We start from the raw sequence: 6,365 nt of genomic DNA on the forward strand, positions 1-6,365 counted from the left end.
CAATGTGGCATGAATACACTGTTTTCAATTAAGATTTAAATGTTTCTTGTTTAGTTCAAAAATCTATTCTCTACTTTTGTTTCAGAATGCTTTAGTGTTGCTTTGTGATTGTAGGTGGTCCAAAAGCAGCATGTGCTGGTTGTGCTGGCTTTGGGGCATTCTCAGTCGTTATAGAGAAGTTCTTAGACAGCCATAAGTAGTTACCTATTGAATTAAAGTCACCCAATTTTGCATTCATTAGGCATAGCATGGATTTTCATAGTGATAATCTTTTGTCCATTTGCTAAAGGGCGCATTCAAAATTGTAGTATTTTATTTTACATCGATTATTGTTTATTTGTATACAATATCAATTGGTGGATGCATTCCTCCAATTCCAAACTAGATGTAAGTATGCTCTTAAGTATTAATGTAAAGTTTATTATGTAAACTGGATACATTATCATAATCAATACTTGAAGGATGAAAACTGAATTTTATATATGTTTATTACTACTATTTCTATTTCATTTTATCCATTCTTTTTTTTAGATTCTTAAGATAAGGTATTTTGAAAGTCGAAAAAAAAAGAGAGAAAGTATTTTTGGTACAATTTGTATATAAATAAGCAAAAGAATGATAGTTGTAAGACCCGGAGCTTTTGAAAAAGTCTTATTATGATCAAGTCTCAAAATCATATGGTTATTTATAGCCTTAATTTCAGAAATTATTTTATTAAAGATAATTAAGGCAAGTTTTATTCGAGTTGACCTGTTCTTTTGTATCCTAACTTGAAGTCCTTGTTTTCTAATCCTTTGGAAAGTAGTTTGATTTTTCAACTCTATTCCTCTATCGATATGCATTCTTGCTTGACCTTAAGTGCATATGCTGGTTTAAGATCCCTGTTGCATCTATCTTCCTCTGTTTGAGTTCTTCTTGATTCAAGTATCCTTTGATATAGCCTTGAACTTGTCTTAATGTGCTGTGACTTTTAACTCTGGGTTCTGAGTCCATTCTTTGAGAAATTGTTGATTCAGTTTTTCTCTTACTTGACAGTGATCATCTATGACTTTTGTATTCTTTCGGATTAATTTAAAACTTGTTTGATATTTCATGTTTAGTGGATCTTATTTGAACTACTCTAATTTAAGATCCTTTCTTGCAAGGCTTGACTCCTTTTTAGTACATCTTAGACTTCTTGAATGTTATTCCGAGATGGTGATTTCAAGAACGCTTTTGGAGTCTTGTTTTGAACCTTTTAAAGAAGTCTCGAATTCTCTTTGATGAAATATTAAATGGGATTTATTTTCTGTTGTTTGATTGAGATTAAAACCATTGTCCAATTTTGACGAAATTAATTTAAAGTTGCCATGCACCATTTTAAATGAAGTTTTGGAAAGCTTCCTTGTTTAGTGGAAACCAGTTTGTTTGTAACACACCACTTATTTCCTTACCAGATTGTGTGCAAATTTTTGCCTTGGAGTTTCTTTTCTAAAAGGAGTTTAATTTTCTCTTTCATCCTTGCTACGAATGTTATACACGCTTGTTTGAATATGAACTTTGAGAATTTTTGAACAAGCCTTTGATTCCTCTCCCGAGTTTTATGAACTGCTTCTGGTTAAGTTGTGCATCTAATTATCTTTCTAAAATATTTGAAGAAAATATTTTAGCCTTTAGCCAAACCCGTGTGCACCTTGTTTTTAGAACTCGACAAAATCTATTTCAATATGAACTTGCATTAAAGCAAAGCCACGATTATACTTTTGTTACTCTCTTGAAGGATGTTGTTAATTAACCTTTCTTTTAGATTGCGAAGTGGTTTTTCTGCAAGTTTCTGTTCCTCTATGAACAATGTATTTGGAAGTACTTTTAATCGTGCTCTTGAGTTTTGTGAGCTTTGTCTTGGGTTTGAAATATTCTTTTCAGGCATAAGACGGTTATTAATCACTGGTACGGTTTATCTTCATGTATCCTATTACAGTAATTCCCAAAAACCCTCTACTGAGAACCCTTTCGAGGATGATGTTCTCACCCCCCCTACATTTTTCCCCTTTCAGGATATGGGCGCAGAAGTTACGAAGAGTTTATTTAGTTATTGATATGTTCTGTATCGATATAGATTATTTATTGTACCCTCGCCTTTATCTTGATATATTCTGTGAGAGGGATAGGGATTGTGTTGGTTAATGTTTGTAAATATATATATATATGTATATATGGATGTACTCTTTATGAGTTTTTGTAAGTTGTATGGTATTTATGGATGTACGTTATCGAACGAAAGTATCTTTGGGAGCGGTATTGCGGTTTAAAGTTTTAAACAGGCTCATATTTTAGTATTAAATAGTATAAGTGTCGTCGTAATGTCCGAGCTATCAGAGTCGCGCAGCCGGAAGTGTGAGCTCTGGTAGTTAGGGTGTTACAATAGTGACAACATAAAAGGGATTATAGGAATATTTTTCATGTCTTAGAATTATTGAATAGGGATTATAGGAATATCTTTCATTGAATATTTATAGTTTTACCGAATTTTTAATTAAGTCTCTATATTTTTTTTCTTTTTAATTAGGTCCCTAAGGGTATAAAAGTAATTTCACAATTCACAAATATTTTTTTGACGTTTAACATTAAAATGGACTAAATTGAAAAAAAATTAACGTATAGGGACCCAATTAAAAGGAAAAAAAATATAAGAACCTAATTAAAAATTTTGCGAAACTATAGGGACCAACAGAGTAATTAAACCTTGTTTTAATTGTGTGTGCCATTAATTTGGTACAAAATTGATTGATTATCCTCTTGGGATATAAGGATTATTATGTATATGTGACTTATGCGAATATTAATCTACCCAAAGTAAGATTTATATTTGGTCAAGTTATGTGTACACATTAATAATATTTGAGTAATAGAAAATAATGTTATTATTTAATTGTTACATAAGGAAACTAGTAACAATTTGGATTATTATACCCACCTATTTTATAAAGATTTGGTTTCAGAATAAATTGATTGAACATTATGCTTTCAAAGTAGCCTCTTTTGTAAAAATTGATTTATTTAAAACATAAGGAATATGGTGATATATAATTCATGCGAATATTGGTCAGCCCAAAGAAAGGTCTATATTTGGCCGAATTATATATACATATTGATGGTAAATACATGTTTGGGTAACTAATTAAGAATAAAGTAATGCTTATTATTTATGCGGACAATAATTAGCCCAAAGGAAGTTTATTGTTTGGCCAAATAATAAGCATTGCACACTTTTGTTTATTTTCTATTAATTATGCGGTCAATAATCGACCCAAAGAAAGGTTATTGTTTGGCCAATTAATAGAAAATATATGCGGTAATAAATAGGTTGTGAAGTTTAAGTTTCCATGTGCGCATTAAGTCGGTCCAAAGAAAGGCTTAATGTGTGACAGGAATTTTGACAATATTTGATTACTACAATGAGAATATCACTTACAGTTAATTTTCTATCCAAAGATTGAAAATTAATGTTGTTCTAGATATCTCAATATGAATTTTTTTCCATTATTTAACTAATGTTTACTGCATGTTCTTTTTGTTCTAATCCAGAAACTATAGCTTCAGCTACCAATGTTTCTGCACAAATTAGTAGTATTTCTATGCTGAATGGTTCAAACTTTAAAGTTTGGAAGGATACCGTGGAGATTGTCCTCGGTTGTATAGATCTAGATATAGTTCTTCGAGAGGAGAAACCCACTTCCACTCCGAAAAATCTCAATGAGATTAAAATAGAGAAGTGGGAGAGATCCAATCGAATGAGCATTATGATCATGAAGCACTCAATTCCTGTGGCGTTTCGGGGCTCAATTACTGAGGATAAAGATGCTAAACAGTTCCCGAAAGATGTTGAAAAATTCTTTACTAAGAATTAAAAGGCGGTGGCAAGTAGTCTTTTGAGCAAACTTATCTCTACGAGGTATAAAGGTAAAGGGAACATAAGAGAGTACATTATGGAAATGTCTCATCTTGCTTCGAAATTGAAAGCACTAAAGTTAGAGTTGTCTGAAGATTTACTCGTGCATTTCATTTTGATTTTCCTTCTTGCACACTTTAGGTAATTCAAAGTGAGTTATAACACTTTGAATGACACTTGGTCCTTAAATGAGCTTATATCTCACTGTGTGTAAGAAGAAGAGAGGCTACAGCAAGATAAGACTGAAAGTGCTCACATGGCTTCATCTTCTCAGTATAAAAGAAAGCGTGATACTACTGCGGATGTGCCTTCTCAGCAGAAAAAAGCTAAGAAACAGGATCAAGTTTCAACCTGTTTCTTCTATAAGAAGGTGGGACACATGAAGAAGGATTGTACTAAATATGCCACTTGGAGTGAAAAGAAGGGTATAATTCTTACTTTCGTTTGTTCTGAGACTAGTTTAAGTTATGCACCTGTTGATACTTGGTGGGTAGATTCTGCTACTACTACTCATGTAAGTGTTACTATGCAGGGTTGCCTGTGGAGTCGACCGCCAAGTGATGCTGAAAGATACATCTATGTGGTAGACGCCAATATAGTTACAATCGAAGCTATAGGAACCTTTAGATTATGTTCCACGAGTGAATTTTAATTGGATTTATTAGAGACATTTTATGTACCGTCATTTAGACGGAATTTGGTTTCTGTTTCTCGTTTGGACAAATCAGGTTATTTTTTGTTTGTTCAGAAATAATACAATCAGTCTATTTTATAATTCGAATAATATTTGCTCTGGTCATTTGGTGGATAATCTATATGGGCTTGATTTGAATTCCTATAATAATGAAATACTGCAAACAGGTACAAAACGAAAACTAAACAGAGAACTCAGAGGCTCATGTCGGATGAAATTTTGGACCCCTAAATTTGGTAGACTTTGAAGTCTGCATTGAGTGCATAAAGGGGAAAAGGACAAACGAAAGGAAATTAGGTGCTGAGAGAGCTAAAGAGGTCTTAAAACTAATACATATCGATATATGTGGCCCATTCCCTACTATCTCTTGGAATGGAAAATGATACTTTATTACGTTCATAGATGATTAGTCTCATTACGGGTATCTATATTTAATTCATGAAGAGTTCCAAGCCTTGGATGTTTTCAAGTCTTTCAAAGTTGAAGTTGCACTTCAACTTGGAAAGAAAATTAAAGCTGTCAAATCTTATCGTGGTGGTGAATACTATGGAAGATATGACGGTTCAGGTGAGCAACATCCCAGGCCTTTTGCTCTTTTCCTAGAGGAGTGTGGTATTATTCCGTAATACACCATGCCAGGCAAACCTAGCATGAATGGTGTTACAAAGCAAAGGAACCGAACTCTTAAGGACATGGTGAGAAGTATGATTAGTCATTCTTCCTTGTCTGAATCACTCTGGAGAGAAGCCTTAAAGACTGTAGTGTACATCATTAATAGGGTGCCAAGCAAAGCAGTTAACAAAATCCCATATGAAATTTGGACTAGGAAAAGGCCCAGTATAAAGCATTTGCATATTTGGGGATGTCTAGCTGAGGCGCGACCTTATAGGTCACATGAAACAAAATTGGACTCAAGGATAAGTAGTTGCTACTTTGTTGGTTATGCTGAGCATTCACGGGAGTACAAGTTTTACAATCCTACATCAAGCTCTATTTTTGAAACGAAAAATGCGAGATTTCTTGAGGATGTTGAGTTTGGGGGGAAGGAAATATTAGGAATGTTGCTTTTGATGAGGATTCTATAACTGCCAATGATTAGGTCCTTGTGCCTATTATTGTTCAAGATACAGTTATAGTACAAGAGCACAATGAGAATCCTACTGTAGATCCAGTTACAGTACAAGAGAATAATGAGAATATTATTGTTGCTAAAGATACTGCTAGAGCATAGGAAAATAATGAGAATCCTCCTCAACCCAACCCATATATGAAGCTCAACAACCTCAAGAAGTACCATTAAGGAGATCCAATAGAAAAAAAGAGAAAATCTATCTATAATCTAAAACAAGCTTCCCGTCAATGGTATCACAAGTTTAATCATGGCATTATTGATGAGCAGATAATTTATACGCTTTTTGGCATTGTTTTTACATAGTTTTTAGTATGATTTAGTTAGTTTTTAGTATATTTTTATTAGTTTTTAAATAAAATTCACATTTCTGGACTTTACTATGAGTTTGTGTGTTTTTCTATTATTTCAGATAATTTCTGGCTGAAATTGAGGGACTTGAGCAAAAATCAGATTCAGAGGTTGAAGAAGGACTGCAGATGCTGTTGGATTCTGACCTCCCTGCACTCAAAGTGGATTTTCTAGAGTTACAAGAGTCCAAATGGTGCGCTCTCAATTGCGTTGGAAAGTAGACATCCAGCGCTTTTCAGAAATATATAATAGTCCATACT

This window comes from Arachis ipaensis, chromosome B01 (assembly GCF_000816755.2).
Source record: "Arachis ipaensis cultivar K30076 chromosome B01, Araip1.1, whole genome shotgun sequence".
Taxonomy (NCBI): Eukaryota; Viridiplantae; Streptophyta; class Magnoliopsida; order Fabales; family Fabaceae; genus Arachis; species Arachis ipaensis.